This window comes from Caloenas nicobarica, chromosome 4 (assembly GCF_036013445.1).
Source record: "Caloenas nicobarica isolate bCalNic1 chromosome 4, bCalNic1.hap1, whole genome shotgun sequence".
In the NCBI taxonomy this organism is placed as follows: domain Eukaryota; kingdom Metazoa; phylum Chordata; class Aves; order Columbiformes; family Columbidae; genus Caloenas; species Caloenas nicobarica.
In genome coordinates this window covers 17,714,826-17,732,954 of record NC_088248.1, presented here as the reverse complement: position 1 = coordinate 17,732,954, position 18,129 = coordinate 17,714,826, and positions in this window count along the sequence as shown.

Below are 18,129 nucleotides of genomic sequence, written 5' to 3'. Positions count from 1 at the left end.
AAATTTAAGTAGTTGTCTAGGAGCATCTCTTGCTATTAGAGAACACTTCCAACTATATATACATACATATGCTTCCAACCTATAAGGATCTATAGCTGTATATTTCTTAAGTAATTTGAGTCAAACACTTTAAACATACCACACTGTTAGTAGTGGAGTGATACAGGTCTCCACTCAAGGACTCTAAGATAAATGCTTCTCAGTACTTTGAGCAATGATTTGGAAGTAAGCACAAAATCACTGCTGACAAAATGTATGGCTGACGCAAGGCTTGGTTGAGTAGTTAATAATTATCATCAGGCCTTGCATTTGTCTGGAATGAACTGGATTACAACAGTTATATTTATTTGAATTCTGTTGGTTTTGGCTCTGCTCTGAGGCAGCCAGATGTGTGCTACCTCTGTCCGATTCAAAAGACCTGCAGATGCCATCAGCCTCACAGGTGTGTTTGAGCTCTCAGCAGCACTCATCACTTATTGAGCGATTGAGCCATCATCCCACTGCTCATGACTGCACAACTTCCCTTGTGCTGCTCTCTGGGTTTGTGGTATTAGTAGAAAGTGTTTGTGTCTCCCTTAAAATTCCATTCACCCTTGCTACTCTGGGCTCATTCCAGCAAAATGAGTTTTAAAAGAAGGAAATGCAATGTTTTTCATCTAATGAATAGGAATTGGAATCCTACCTATAGCACAGGGGACTGAGCTATGGTTTCCAAGGACAAAAGTCTATTGTGGGGATTATGTTGGAAAAACAAACTTAAGCATGGATAAATGCAGTTGAAAGATATCTTACAGTCTTCTAAATTCAGAAATAATGGGCAGGAGCAGTTAGGTCATGTTAATCCTTCTAGGTAGCACCGAAGATTCTGATGCTCAAGTGCTTTATCCTGATCTCACGTCCACGTTAAAAAAGAAAAACCAAAAAATTATGAAAATGAGTGTCACCGTTTAATGCAGAGCAACAATAAACCATGGCAGATGTTTTTTTAACCTCCTACCCATCCCCCTCCCCCCAGTCCCCCTCCCCACTAAGGAAAGGCAATAGGAAGGCAAAGGGAGAGAGGGCTTGCAAGTTAGAAAAGGTTAAAAATGTTTTACTAATGCTACTAATAAAATAGAGAAAATAATACAAAATATACCAAACCAATCTTGAATTTCCTGGCACAGCTCAGCATCGGCTGCTCCGTCAGCTGCAGGGCAGGCACCTGGAACTCCTGGGTTGCACTCTGCAGCAAACCGGAACTTGATTCATGGAGGCAGGGTCTGTCACTAAGCCTCAGGTCACAGGGACGACTGGCAGGGTCCTCTCCAGATGCCGGCCATAGTCAAACAGAGAGCGAGACCCTCGTGATCTCCCACTTTTATAATACTTAGTTGGTCAGTTTTAGTCACCTGTTCAGTTCACTCCTCCTTGCAAATACGGGACGTGCATTCTTGTCAGCGACCTTGCATTCCATTGCTATGTCTACCAAAACATGTATGCAACTTCAGAAAAGTGTAGTTACTAAGAAGAACTTAGCTGAAAGGAAAATTCACTAAAAGAGAAACTGGTCTTGTTTTTAACAAAACCTGGACAATGAGAAGAGCTGTCACAAACACTAGACAAATTTTTTTATAGTGAGAAAGAATGTCTCTTTCTCTTTCCAGAAAAAGCATGGGGCAAAACCTGAATGTAGAATTATGTGTGAAGGTCAAGAAAATACAGAATTCTGAAAGGTTCTTCTTTCTCTTGGAGAAGGGTGTATCAAACACCTGAGTACCACACAGACAAATGTATGATTGTCTCATACAGGTGGACCAGCTGAGATGATTTTAACCTAATGACTTCAGATTGGGTTGTTGGAGATGATAAGGATATACTCATGTATAGATATATTTGTGAGTAGTGGAGATGATTAACTATGAGACAAATGAAAAATGTTCCTTTGGGCAGAATACCTAGGAGTAGGTGAAATGTAACATCTTTATTACAGAAGAGTTCAAACTAAAGTATCTAATTTTTCCCTTCTACATTTAATGTCCATGAATCTATGTATTCTTGTGTTAAAAGAGCATATTAATGCACCATTTACAACTAGCAGCATATTTATGTTTTAATGACACCTCTATCCTGAATATGTTGTGTGCATGTCCCTGTGTGTTTTTAATGATATATTAGAAGTACTGCAGCAATATCATGTCTCCTAAAAGTAATATTACAACATAGACTTGCATAAGTACTTCAACTATGGAATATAATGCATTTCCATCTTTTACCAGTACAGATTTGCAGAATTTGTATATGTATGAGTCTACAGAGAATAAAAGATTACTTCAGGATCCACAGAAGTTATGCTTAATGACAGTTTTCATTGCTGTAGTTTTCACTTCAAATTTTAGGTTTCAGCATTCAATGCATTTCTTTCAAACCTACCACAGGAGAATTTTATCTGAAGTTATTCAATATCCAGTAATCAAATTGGCAGGATTTTACTTCTCATTTTTCCATCATGAATGTAACTAGCTTATTATTAGCCTGTTATTACTGTTGCTTGTTAATTACTGTTCGTTAATTGGCTTTTAACTGGATTACCAGTAAACTTCCCAATGTTTCTGTAGAAAGAAGATCTACATAGAAGACTTTACCAAAGGTCTATGTAGAAATAGAACATGTTGATAAATGTATGTACTCAACTAAATGCAAAGTTAGCTTTCTAGTTAAAAAAAGAAAGTTTGCATTCATCAGCCTAAAGGGAAATGTCAAAAAGTCTGATACACAGAAAAAAATTCTGCCACTCACCCACCGAAAATTAACTCTTTTGATGTTGTTGCAGTTAAGGCACAGTTAAACTCAGGCATCTGAAACAAAACAAGTAGCTACATTTTAAAATATTTTCTATTACGTAAAAGTTCTTCTTACTAGAAGAGTGTGCACCGATATTGACACACACATTATAAATATTAATAAACCTCTAAGAGAATAAATATCTAAGCGGGCAGTAAATACACAGTTTCTAAGGGACTCAGTTGTGATCTTCCTCCACAGGCTTCTGTTCTAGATCTGTGTTCTGTGTTCCTTTTACCTCCCTATCACGTTTTGCAATAGACTGCTCTGCAGTAGTATTTGAATGGAGTTTTTGCCTAAGAGCCATAAGTTCATACACTATATACTCATTTTAATAGATTCCGTGACCAGAAAAGACAAACAACTACCAAAGTTCAGTCACCTTGGACATTTCATGGTGCATCTCTGTGCTACGGTTTCCTTATTTCCTGAATACTTCTCACAATACCCTTCTTCATACAATATTCTATGAAGACCTTAAATGAAAGGTGAAATATAAAATTATTTAAATGAGCAGAAAGGCTGAAAAGCTGCAGGGTAATTCTGCCATTCAAAGGGAATTTGACAAGCTGGAAAATCCTCCTGATGCTCAATAAACGAAAACGCACCTGTGCAGTCTGCTTGCCAATGAGGTAGAAAGCCATTGGGTTGTCTGGGGAGACTGGAATGTACATCCTTGGTGATACGGAGGTTTCATCTGGGCCAGGCTCTGAGCAACCTCATTCAACTCTGGAGCGGAATCTGACTTTAGGGTTGACTCTGCTTTGAGTTGGGTGCCAGACCTGATATCTCCAGAAGTCCCTTCTGAAAAAAAATGTTCTATATCTCTGCCTCAGCAGAGTTTTTTTCAGTGCGGTACCTGTAAGAGTTGCAGCAGTGCTCAGAATTTGAAAGTGCACAAAGGAGTCATACATTCTCCCTCTTATACCCCTTAAAAATATATATATATATGTATGTAATTTATAGTGTAAAAAGTGTATTGTCTGCTCAATTTATTGGTTTCTGATTTCTTAAAAATACAACAGAAAAGAATGTCTTTCTCCTGTGATTAGATCTAAAATGCCAAGAGACAACACAGCAGGTTGCTCTTTCTCAACTATAAATTTTATCACTACTACTCCCTGAGTTCTTTACTAAAAATGGACAGCTTGTGAAATACTTCAACCTGTCTGGCTTCTGACAGGTCTTCTTACAAAAACCTGAGTTACCCAAGAACACTCTGTAGCTGTCATGGCTAACTATCACTCCACAAACCTGACTTCTAAGGAAAAATCCTTTGGGAATCACAGAATAAAAGCAACATTAGCCAAAAAAGCCCGCCTTTGTGTGGAAGAGCGCACAAGTCTAATTTATTTTTGTGTCATAATTTTGAATTTGGAAAGAATGCTGCTTCCAATTTGATACGAATGACCAGACTGCTGCAACTGTTAGAATACATCTATACATTTTTTGCAGGACAACATAGGTAAAGATCAGACACTGTTTAGAATAATAAAACACAGCAGAATCTTACTGCTGAGTTACTTACTAGCTATTGATAAATAATCACAATCACTTAAGGAAGTGATTGTGCCACTGTACTCGGCACTGGTGAGGCCCCACCTTGAATACTGTGTTCAGTTTTGGGCCCCTCATCATAAGAAGGACATTGAGGTAGTAGAGAGAGCGCAGAGGAGGGCAATAAAGCTGGTGAGGGGCCTGGAGCACAAGCCTGGTGAGCTGTTGAGGGAGCTGGGCCTGTTTATCCTGGAGAAAAGGAGGCTGAGGGGAGACCTTATTGCTGTCTACAACTACCTGAAAGGAGGTTGTAGCATGCAGGGTGTTGATCTCTTTTCCCAAATAGCAAGTGATAGGACAAGAGGAAATGGCCTCAAGTTGTGCCAGGAGAGGTTTACACTGGATATTAGGAAAAAATTCCTCATGAAAATGGCTGTCAGACACTGGAAGAGGCTGCCCAGGGAAGTGGTAGAGTCACCATCCCTGGTTTAAAAGGTGTTTAGATGAGGTTCTTAGGGACACGGTTTAGTGCTAGAGCTAGGTTGAGGTTGGACTCGATGATCCGGAGGGTCTCTTCCAACTGAAATGATTCTACAAATCTATGATTCTATGGTAATGATATAAATTGACCAAATGAGTGTTTAAATCTACTGCTAATAGTAATTAGATCGATGATGATGGTGAACAATGTGAATACCGTTATATTCTACTGTCGCATTACATATGCTCTATGGTTTGGACACCTACACAGTGGAAAATCCAAGTTACACATGGAAATATTGAATTTGTGTCAAGAAAACTTTTTACATAGTAATACACTTATTGACTTAATAAAAAAAAGCAAAATGACTGTGCTTTATAATACTTAGAAGATCATTAGACTTAATATCTCTTCTGACATATTAACCTTTCTACAACCATGGCAATATATTAATGTCAGATTTGGTTTTTAAGGTTTTTTTGCAAATATAAGGTTAAACAATTCATTTTTCAACAAGCAGTTATATTAGGATTGTTGGATATGATTTTAACACTATGAAGATTTCAATTTATGTTCCAATATTTCTAAATTGCTGGAACCTTAGGAATTAAATGTACTTCCTTTCATCTGTTTTTTTGTATGTAGTTTTCTCCATCTGTTTTTTAAGTGCTCCGACTTCCATTAGACTAAGGATTTTAAAGTACAGACTGCTTTTCTAGAGTTGCTGATGTTGATTTTCTCCAGAATCACATTAACAAATTACATATACATAACGCATTTTCAAAATACATAAATCTGGCATTCCTAGAGACAGTTTTCTTGCCAGTACATTAATTAGGAAAATGCTCCTTATAACTATCTATTTAAATTACCAGTGTTTAATCAGCTATTATTGCTGAATTAAGGATTGTTTTCTCATATCGGTATACATCAGGTCTAGACGTGCACCTATCTTGGCCAAGTTTGTTCAGATGAAAAGCACAATGAGAAGGTGTCCTTGGGTTCTGGCAAGGCTCGATGCCAGCTGATCCAATGGTTAAAGGCCAGAGAAACCCAAAGGTTTTTCTTACTCATTTTAGTTGCCAACAGCAGATTGAGATTGTCCAGGTAGACCTATTCGCTTTATGGAGAAAGGTTTTTCTTTTTTAAGAGCTACTACGAAAGTTCTGCGCCATCAAGCTTTCTCCAAAGATACTTTTGCTGCAGAGCTACTGTGCTGAAAATACCTTTTTTCTGAGGGGGATTAAGAAGTGCTAGGGCATCCACTATTGCATCCACTGACTTCTATGCTAAAAGAATGCTCCCTGTTTTCAAGAGTTGCCTCCAAATCTACTGAAATAAATATCTTTCCACAAATATTTGGATGCATACCTTTTGTTTATTTGGAATTAAAACTGAATAGATCTATAGGCAAGATAATCTGTATCTCTTAGGTCCCGAATTAACAAAAATTGCACCATGAGTATTTCTGAAAACAATTTTAAAAGGCATAGTAAAACTCAGAGATTCTAGAAAGTTCAGAAATCTTCTGGTTCTCATGTTCAAAACACAATTTATGAAGAAAATTGGCTGGAATAAAGAGCCAGTTCTACAGAAAAAAGACAAAAGGTTTCATTATGTAAACCACGCTAAAGAACACATACTAAGATCATATTATTCTCTTGAGACTAAAATTTTACTGCCTGTAACAATAAGCAATCATTGAAGGGATTCCTGGCTTCTGTCCAATCCCACAGTGCAGCAGACTATGGACCTAAACTCTCAGTTCATAGTTGTCCATTTAAGATCTTCTGCTTTCATCAAATTTATGGTTTAGACACGATTAAAAAATAAAGTTACAAAAATAATGGAAAATAGGCTGTCATTGCAAAATTTCTTGCCAAAATGAAACCAAACACTGGAAATTAACACTCAAAAAGAATCAGATGTTTGAGTCTGTGCTTTGGACTTTTAAGAATTTAAGGACTAAAAATGCTTAAGTTAAAAAGAAGAATTTTTGCATACTTACTCAAGGTGATTGATATGTAGGTAATGAATGCATCATGGAATGATTTTTTGTCCTAGCATCATCAGGAAAAAGCAAGAGCCTTTCATTTCCTGCTAGGAAAATAAAATTATTTCCATCCAATAGTGACTTTTCATTAGCTTGACTTCCCCGGAACCCCTAGGTGTGATTATTTAAGGAAGATGATAAAGAAGAACAGTATTTAATACAATGAGGTCTATACACGTGATCTTCCATATCAACAAAATGATAATCATTATGAAGAACTTGATTGAGGTTTTCTGTATGGTGGGAATATAGCAACTGCAGAAATTGAAGATTGGCTCCAAGTTGCAGTTTCTTCAGGGAGTGAAAGGGGTGAGCATCTCTGAAGTACTTGGAGAACTGAAAGACTGGGATATCCAATAGCTCCCTTCTTCAGTTACACGTGATGAATGGAAAACAATAAAACAATAGATGTATCTGATGCTAGAATTCAGAATCCACCACTTCACGGGTTCACAGTCATTATTTGATGTACATAATTATACTGAAAATTTCAATTAAACTGAGACTAATTAAATAAGAGAATGATCTGAACCTCATTTCAAAAGAAGACTTGGCTACAGTTAGAAAATATTTTTGCATGTCTATCTTAAAGTGTATGACAAGGAAAATATGATTACATCTAAAAATTACATAATTTTTCCTAAAAATAGGAATCTAATATATGCTTCCATTATTTTAAAATATTTTATTTTTAGACAACAGAGCACAGAGAGTAAAGAAATACCTAGTTAAAAAGTGGTAAGTGTTCCCCCGGGGAATTGGTTCCCCAGTCTAGTTTACTGCTAAGCTGTGGAAACAGTAGTACCAGCACAACAGGTGGAGCGGCAGGGAGCAGTGGCTAGAGAAATGGACATTTAAGCCAGTATTGCCTTCAAGGAAATGCACATGGCACCTTCTCCAGGGGGAGAATTCAGGCCTTGGGAAGAGTCCATGCTCCTCATCTACATGAGGCAGCTGCTAAACTCCTCCAGTGCATGGGCTGTGCCGTGACCCCAAGGCCTATGAAAGCCTCTGGCTGTGACCGCTGTCACCCCTCATCTGATCCTTGGACACCAAGCCTTAGAAGATGCGTAAAGTACTTACTCACTTCTGAAGATGCTTTAAAGCTATCCCTTGGAGCAGATGGAGTTTATTTTGTAATCTCTTTACAGCAGCTGAGCGACAGAAAATACACTGCAGTGCAGTCCAGAGTCGGTGTCTCCCTTTAAATTATTTGAAATATTAAAATAATTACTTTCTGTCTAATAGAGGCACCTTTTCCTGTCAAAAGAGAAAGGTTAAGTTCTTGTCAATGACATTTGATTAAATATTTGCTAATAAAATTTATTTTTCAGTAAGGGATGGAATTGTTAGTATTCACATCGCAGTGATAGCCTTGAGAACTAGAAAACCTTTGATTATCCTTTTACAGATTTATAAATATTTTAGTGATCTAATCAAAGTAAAAGAGCAATGGAATATGATTTAGGTAAGTATTATAAAAAGAGCTAGTGAACAGCTAGTCTATCTTTGCACAATCTATTTTTGAGTAATTCTGAATAAGAATGAATTCCTTAATTTCAGTCTGTTTGGGAATAATTTATGAACAGGATAAGGGCAGATATTCCTGAATATGTTAATTTTTAGAAGTTGGTTCCCCTGTTCTAGTAAATGTTAAAAATAAAAGTCTTTAGAAAGTATATCCCCATTTGAGCCTTAATTTTTCCCTGAGAAGAATATGACACAACTTGGAAGCCAGTTTTTTCTTGTTTTTACAGAAACTGGGGGCAACTGAAAGCAAAGAGTGAGGGAGAGAGGCTATATGGTTTTCCATACGAAGAATATTGTATTATAATATTCTACATATTAGTTATATGTATTATATATACTAGGTCTATGCTACTATAATAAGACTTTTTTAAAGTGTACTTGAAAAGATGAACAAAAGACTTGATGGTGTACTTACCATTTATTTTAACATAATATAGGTTTTGGTGTTTTTTACTTGCATTTTGGTTTTTTATGGTAATTATCTATTTATCCTGTTCTCGTCAGCTAATCAGGAATAATTATTACATCTCTAGTTGACCAACAATAACTCCTGTATCTTATTTTGTTAATTAAATGCTTGTTTAAGAGAATATTTAATTTGCTGTGGTGACATGTTTTTCTTGTCAAGCACGTAGACATAACTTTATTATTATTCTGCCTGTATGAGACAGTGCATGCAAAGCTCCTAAGAAGATTAGGTACAACACCTTATATCTACCACAAAAGGGCTCAGCTGAAGCTTACGTTATTGTTAAATGTCTTGTAAAAGGAATCTGTGACAAAGTTTCAGTTACGATAAGGAAAGCATTCCATCACAGAAAATAGGGTGATTTTCCCCATAGATAATATGTTGGAGATCTCATTTTGGGTTAACTTCCAGCTTTCACAGTCATTAATGAAATCCCAAGTAAAACTTATCATCGAAGTCACAGGCTCTTTATTCATAACGCCAAGATGACAATTGCTGTGAGTCAGCAGTGTCCTCAGGTCCTGAGGAACATCGAGGGATTCTAGCCATCTGGGAAGCTGGACTCATGCAGAGGAGGGAACCAGGAGAACCCTTGGCCACTCTTCCACAACACAAGCTCTGTGACAGCGCTGGTGCTGCCATTACATAGATGAGAAGAACGGCGAAAAGGCACAATAATTTTGAGGGAGATGGTCTGAAGTTGCTCACAGAGGGGAGCCTTCATGCCTACCTCAAAGCAGCGTGTGGCAAGTCGGGTGGCAACCTCAGTCGTAGCACCAGCAAATGACATGATTTCACATCCAGTTCCTACAGTTACTGCTTCTTATCACAGACACAACAATGATTCGGTGTTGCTCAGTCCTCAGATTTAGCAAATCTGTGCATAGGGATGAACAAATTACCTCTAGGCATATCTTACTATAATTTAGTTTCATGAGCTCCACACGTAACTCCTAAGTTAAAGGCCTGTATAAGAAACAAGAAACTAGAATTCACATAGTGCTGACTCAGTAAACTGAAGACTGCATAGTTTAAGTGCTTGCTCTATGCTTAAAGGTCCATATTTGCTTCTGTTACTTCAGAGTTCCTAAAGAAGTGCACTCTTGTGTCGTTCCACAATGCAGCGCAATTTATGCAAGCTCATGAAGCAATATAATGTATGCAAACTCAGTCTGTTGACAAAAAATGAAGAGGTCAATAGACATTCGGGACTCCACAAAGCATAATCTCAGAGCTACAGAACTACAGAATAAAGTAGCTGTTCTTTTTCCCCCGTCCTGGTTTTGTTAGAAACAAGACCAGTTTCTCTTTTAGTGAATTTTCCTTTCAGCTAAGTTCTTCTTAGTAACTACACTTTTCTGAAGTTGCATACATGTTTTGGTAGACATAGCAATGGAATGCAAGGTTGCTGATAAGAATGCACATCCCGTAAGCAAGGAGGAGCGAACTGAACAGGTGATTAAAACTGACCAGCTAAGTATTCCATCCCATCCACATCATAACACCATATAAAAATGGGAGATCGTAAGGGTCTCGTTCTCTTCGACTATGGCCAGCATCTCCAGAGGACCCTGCCAGTCATCCCTGCAACCTGAGGCCTAGTGACAGACACTGCATCCCTGAATCCAGTTCCAGTTTGCTGCAGAGTCCAACCCAGGACTTCTGGGTGCCTGCCCTGCAGCTGCTGGAGCAGTGCTGAGCTGTGCCAGGAAATTCAAGATTGGTTTGGTATATTTTGTATTATTTTCTCTATTTTATTAGTAGCATTAGTAAAACATTTTTAACTTTTTCCAACTTGCAAGTCCTCTCTCTCTTTGACTCTCTTTGCCCTCCTATTGCCTTTCCTTAGTAAGGGAGGTGGGGACTGAGGGAGAGGGGAGGGGAGGGGGCTAGTAAAGCAGCTGCCACGGTTTATTGTCACCCTGCAATCAAACAGTGACACTCCCTAATCAATTACTATTAAATGTAAAATAGTAGGAGTGGAATGCTTACCTTAGTCTTAGAATTTTTGACAAAAAAAAATCTCCTTTAATACATCCAAGGGCTCCTTTTTTCAGTGAATACAATCTTTCTGTGAAAAAGAAAGAGACAAGGACATTTCTTTCTTACAGAAATTTCTACCAATAAGTGCATTACAATAGAACATATAGCCTAAGAAACATGCTTGGCACAAGGTTGAAAATATTAAATCATACGATATGTAGCATAATTTTTTTTTTTCCTGAAAAAACACAACCTATTCTGCATGACCTTGGATAATCAGACTGTTTTTCACTCGTTAGAAGCAGCCGGTATTGCCTCTGAGAAGCCACCTTACATAAGCGGTGACCTTCACTTCTATGAGCCTGGGAAACATAGGGGTCCCTCTGAATATACAAATACTTTTTCTGCTATTCTGAAACTGCTCTCCTTGTTTCCTCAAGCCAGATTGGAAGGTAATACTCCATAGTTCTCAGTAATTGTACGTCCAATGAAATTATTTGGCCCTCATGTTTTCAATGTCACATTTTAATCTGTACCTTATTTAAAAGAGAGACACATTCTGGAGTCAAAAATAAAGCAGTACTATTTCACCTCAGGTGCGATGCTTGCACAGCTCTGCCTCTGTACAGAGGTTGTACATTTTCTATTTGTACGCCAGTCTTGCTGCGTAAGGGCAGCTGCTTATTTTAAGTATACGTGATCCTTGGAATTCATCCAAACTGTAGCATTTGCAGTTGATCGTGTGCTTACAGGAGAGCGGACTGTTGTGTTGTATTTTACGTATGTCCTTGGTCTCACACATTTGCTACTGGATTTCAAAAACTTGGCCTATTCTTATCTGTGAAGGCAGAAGAACATGAAGCCTGTTTCTGAAGGAAGACTTAAAAAGAAAATAAATCTAGGATCCTTCTAGTAGCCAGTATGGAATTAAATTGGAATATTTAATAAAGCTTGGATTGATAAATATCATACTGACTTGGAAACAGCTGATTTGAATATGCAGAAGCTTTAAAAATATGTGGGAAATTATATGTGATTGGGAGAGTGCTTCAAAGTGCTTTTTGGGTATTATTTCATACTAAGTATGAATCAAAGTGCAAACTATTAAAAAGGAAGCTGGAGAACTAAGTGTGAGCTGAAGGGCTGGCAAATCCGGATAAATAAAGCAGAAGTTCACAGTGCAGTGGTTTATTAGAATGAAGTAGACTAAATTCTCCCTCTTTGGATTTTAACTTATTCGAGGAACACCAAAACCATTGAGGACCTGCAGCTCAAACTAGGCATGCCAGAACACCTAATGTGGCTGGTTTACAAGTTTTTCATTGAAAGTGGAAAATGTTTCTAACATTCCCAAGCTGATTTTAAGGTGTTGCAGAATCCACTAGTGAATTCAACACCAAATTAAAGTTGATTGTGCTGAATCTAAGTGGCAGGCTTTGTTCAAATTACTTGTTTTTTTAAAGAAATAGTCCAATTGGGTTAACTGGATTTATTAATTAATAGTGATGCAAGCATCGGCAGTTTTTACACATGGAAATTTCTTAGGTTGTGTAAACATATAAGATATGAGCTAAATCTACAAAATTGTCCCTCCCCCTACCAGTAAACTTATTCATATCTTATTCGTGTTAAGGTTTCATGCTAATAAATGTGTGTTTAAGCAGGCAACGTAGCTGAATAAAAGCAATATTAATAGACCCAATATGAATAAACAGCAATTTCCCCACTTGTTCAGTGAAAGAGTGGCTGACTTGAACACAAAGCTGCAAAAAAGTTGGTGTGTAAATAGGTAATTTCAAAAGATTATTCATAAAGATTCGGACTCAAAATATCCAGAAGAGCTTGCTTTCATGGTCAGGATATCAGTACGCTTGAAACTACACAACAAAGATGCAGAATTGAAAAGCTAAAGGGAAAAATTGCTGTGATAAGTGAAAAGCAGCTATTTCTAATTTTATATTTAAATTCTAACCATTTGGGGCCTAAGTCCTTAGGCGATTTTCTACATAGGAATTCATTTAATGCTGTTATTATTTTTCCCTCAAAATGATGAAATAACACCATGGAAGACATTATACTTTAAAATATTCCTTTCATATGTGGCAAAGATCAGAAGAAAGCCGAACTCCTTCAGATCTGATTATCCACTGGAGCAGGACAGAATTTCTGTCCAGATCACTGCTGTATGAACCATAACCAACCATTCACTACATGTAATACCAATTGTAACAATCTGTCTTGGAATAGACAGGTACAATGGTTTAGTAAAACCATCGCATTACCTAAGGGGCACACTAAGTACAAAGCATGGTGCCCCTTTAGAAATGACCCCATGCAATCAAAACGTGTTATCAAAGCAAAAAAATAATATCCTGTTAACTGAATGAGATGTAAGAATAATACATTCAACAAAATCTTCATTATGGCAAAACAAAATACTGACATGGACTTGAAGGAGATTTTCAAAAGCAATCACTGCCAAAACAAGCTAAGACTAACCTTCTGGGTTATTTTTTACCACACCTACTTCAGAGATTCCCCAAACCCAGCACGATGAAAACCAACGCAGTACCGGGCATTTCTGAGTCAGCACCATTTCAACTAGTCCTTAAAATAAATCCTGGCCTTCACAATTAAATATACTGTTTCTCTGGCTGGAGATAAAGAGTACTCTGACTGCAAGCCTGAGGGCAGTGACAAACGCATGTATAATATCTCCAAGGCTTGCACTCGTTCCATGTTTTCAAATATTTTCCACAAAATGTAACTGGTGGTATTAGTAATCAGGTGAGAAATAAAAGATAAAAGATGCTTAAAAACTGAGATAAACTAAAATATTTTTGTAATTTAGTCTCTGGTTTCTTAATCAATTTGTCCTAGATTAAACTATAATAAAAGAACAGAACGGTTTGAAAATGTCAGAAAGAAAGGAATAAAATAGGAAATAAATGAATATGACAGAGCGGTACAGTTCATCTATAAATTGGATCACAGCAAAGGTAGTAAATGTAACTATTATATTGACTTACCAGGATGCAAGATTTGAGGCCTGAAGGTGTGCTAAGCTATGTACTCACAACTTATGGATTTGTATGAATCCCTCTGTTACTCAGTTCAGTGTTTATCATCTCACTAGAATTTGGAGGGTAGCCAGTAGCTTCAGTATAAGCTATGCAAGTGTACCTAAGGATGATGTTTGTGCAAATAAAAAGGTTATTTTCATTCAGGAAAAGAAACATAAGGTTTCGTCAGTACAGTATACAGATATGTACATTTCATAAGTATAGCAATATTGGCATAAAGTAAAAAGCAAGCTAATTTAGTGTGATCTGGAAACCAGTGTGGTTTTGACTGGTCGAGTAGAGTTATCCCTAGAGAGTGTAGCAGTGCAGGTATCTTATTGTTCATATACTTTATTGCCACCTCTTTTGCCCTGTTTTTCATGGCTGAATTTTCCCAAATACTTGCCCCAAACCTGTCCCAGTCTCTCTTTATCCTGGTCACCTTTCTTTGTGTCTTATCGAGTTTTGCTCTGCTATCCCTATAGTATCACATTTTACTGTACAGTTTTGAGAGGGTGGATTTGCACCCACTGTTCAAACTGTGGGCACATGGCAGCAGCATGGATAATGTGCTCTGCTTTACTCTCTTTTTTCTAAAAATATTTGGTGGTTTTGACCACATAGGAAATTTAATACTGAATTTCATAAAACTCCTTCTTACAATACTCAGTAGCAAGATTTGCAGTATAAGAGTTCATTCATTACCTACCATTATGTATGTTAAATTACAATTATTTTCTTCTTATGTTTACCATGCTATGTGTATCAACATGGATCTTGATCTGCTGTTTTACCACCCAGTCCCTTAGAGCACCTTCTGCATATTTTTTGTCATTAGCCTTGCCTTCATTACCCTGAATAACTTAGCAAACCGTGTCACTTCACTGTTCATTCTCTTTTTCAGATCACTGATGAATACATCCCCGTGGGACTCCATGGTGATTTTCTTCCAGCAAGAAAACTGACCATTAACTCCTACTCTCCACAGGATAAGCTGTTTCTGTGCATGGTAAATGTGCAGAGAAGGAAGCTTCTTTGTGTACTTGCACCTTTTAAAAACCTTTTCCATCTAACATAATTATGCCTAATACATAAATGATATTTAAATGATAGAAATATATTCCTAGAAAGAGACTCCGCAATTATTCTTTTGAAAATGAACATTTTTTTTCTTGTTGGAAGAAATTTAGGTTTGCCCTCTGTCACACCTTGACATTTTTGCTCAGCTGCTATTTTTTACAGATGTGAATCACTAGCTTTTCAATACCAAACTGTCACAGACTTGTATATTTTGAAAAGAAGCCAAGTTTCAGCATCATTATACTTACACATTCACCCTGAGGCACAATTGTTCTAATACACAATTTTCATCCTGCAATTTAAAGGAGAGTTAGTGTGTCTTTTTGCCTTCCAGTAACTGTCATAGGATTTTCAGTATGCAGTGGATAACACGAGCCCTTTCCTGTTCCCATGGAAATCAATAGTAACACTTCATACCCATTAAACTCTATCAGAGAAAAAACGGGACTGAGGTAATTAGGACCCACTTTTCTTTGGTCAGTGGTTCATTTGAAGTCAGGAGAACTGCTGGTCAGGAGAACACAGGGTGGTCTGCAATGAGCTAAAATTGTCAGACACCAGAAATAAAGGCGGGATGCTCACTTGCCTGCCTGGCAGGACCCACACTGCTCCTGTCCCACAGCCACGGAGCCCCATCATATCGTGACAGCAGCAGCACCAAGCTGAAGGAAAACTGACTCACCTGGGCCCAGGTGTGTCCCCAGGAGCTGTGATGCCCGAGGGCAGCTGGGAAGGAGTGGAACAGATAAGCAAATGCTGTGTTTGTAGCTATGCTGAATGAGAACTTCACCCAGTTCAGGAACAGGAGACCCAGGCAAAGGTAAGCCACCATCTGGTTGTTCTAATCTCATATTTAACCTGTGAATTGCTCAGCATCACAACATCTAATTCCACGTGCGATGCTTTGATGGGTACTAAAGGACCAATCCAGGAAACAGAGTAAAATTACTGGAAATTTGACATCTGTGTTCCTTCAGATTTCTGCATCAGGTTTGTGTACACACAGAGGTCCTTCTCTCAGGAGAGATTTCAAGCAGTTTTAACCCAGTTTGCTGTCACAATGAGGCCAAGGATCTGCCGTTTCAAATGGGCTGTCATCATCTCTTGGTTGGTAAAACAAAAGATGTTGAGTTCAAATAAAAATAGGGAAAGTGATTTGTTATTTTCCATAAAAATCCCCCAGTTTTGAAAGACTTACAAAAGCTAAATGTCACATAAGGGATTAATCATAGATTGCTGTAACTACAAGGTTTTATTTAACAAAAGGAAGAAGAAATTGTGAAACTTAGCAGTAACTGAAAGATACAAAAATTTCAGAACCAACCCAGTAGCAATACTGTATGCTAGAAGGACAGACAGTAACAAAAAAATACAATGAGAATCAGTAAAACAAAATTACTGAATTCTCAAAGGAATATCATTCAGATATCAATCACATAGGGTGTGTTCAGGAACTTAGGAGACAACCCTTGTGCTGTCTTGGGATCACTGCAAGTTTTCTGGACAGTGTACATTTTCTAACTCCGAATATTATTGTTACCAGGAGTGAGAAGGTAGTTTAAAACTTTGTAGAACACACAACTACACTGCCTGCTGGCTGTGAGTGAAAGGTGCAGCTCTAGTAGGGAACGATAACTGTACCCCAGGCAACTACGTTTGTTTATAATCCGGTAAGTTCTTGCAGCCTTCAGTACGTCTTTCAATTGTGTTTAAATGAACTCATGCAGCATCATTCTCTAAAAACACAAATATCCAGTTGATTCTTTAACGGCATATTCCTTCATTTCAATTCTTTTTCTAGAATCCAGCAAAAATGTAATCTTAGACATACTATGTAATAATCAAATACAATATTACACACATGCTTTGCTGAAGTTAAAAAAAAATAGTTGTTGTTTAATGTATACCTGGTGCACTTTGTCTTTGACTTAACGAGTATCTAAAAATGACAGAAGCAAGCAGGAATGCACTTACTCGACACTCTATCTGACCCCAAACATAAGTTTTAAATACCAGTTTCAACTCTTGCAGACCTTGTTTGTTCTTGACTCTAACCACACATTCCATTCTAATATTATTTATGCTTAGAGTGTTCTAAACAAAAGTAGTGTGAAACGCAGTTTGTTCCAAATCTCTGAAGAAGAAACAAACAACTCATGCTGAAGATTCCTAAAGATTGGTATGTAATTCTTGATAAAGTGCACTGTGATTTGAAGAATTTCAGATTTTTGGTTCTCCTTGTGTTCCCGTTGTGCTTAGGATCCACGGAACTCTCAATTTTAGAAACTGGTACATAGATGATGTTCTGAGAAACTCTACCATGAATGTTGATGAGAAACTGATAAAAATCTGCAAGTGTAAAACAGTGACCCAGATATCCTGAAAGCAGCATTGAAAGAATGAAGTACACTACAAATTATGCAAAACCTACAAATCTAATTAAAAATTCTGTTCAATAGAAAAAGTGGCACAACAGAAATAAGTAATTAGGAATAATCATTTTAGTTTTATGCTCCGTCGATGCTCTATGTACTATCACACACTCAGTAATTAAAATATTCCAAGAGCACATCTCTACCTGACAATCTTGATTTTGCTTTCACTGGTCTTGCCCTCCAATTTTTCATCCCTCTTAGTTTTCTTCACACCAATGAACTGATCCTGCAAGTTTTAACTTGTCTATTATTGAGGGTTTTTTTAAAAAAATCTATATTTTACAAGTCTGATATTGTACTGAACAGGCCTAAAATAGCAGTGCATATTATTAAAACAAGCGTAAGTGTATAAACAAAATATTCCGTTCTTTAAAATATATTATTCCTATCAAATAACTAGAGAAAAAGAAAAGAGCACATTCTTAGTACAACTTTTATGTTGTCTAGTTATCATAACATTTTTACCGTTGTAGGAGACAAGCCCACTAACCAGCAAGAAGCAAAATAATTTAAATAGCAATTACTACCACTGATACATTTCACAGATCCTTTTAGTTGTCAAGTACATTGACCTATTTTGGTGCTCTGAGTTCAGTATTTATTTTTAACAAAATAACTATGAAAATTGACCTGTTTAGAAGGCTTGCAATACCATATGGAAAGGTATTTTCAAAAAACTAACCTTTTTTAAAAGGGGAGCTGAAACATCAGAAAGG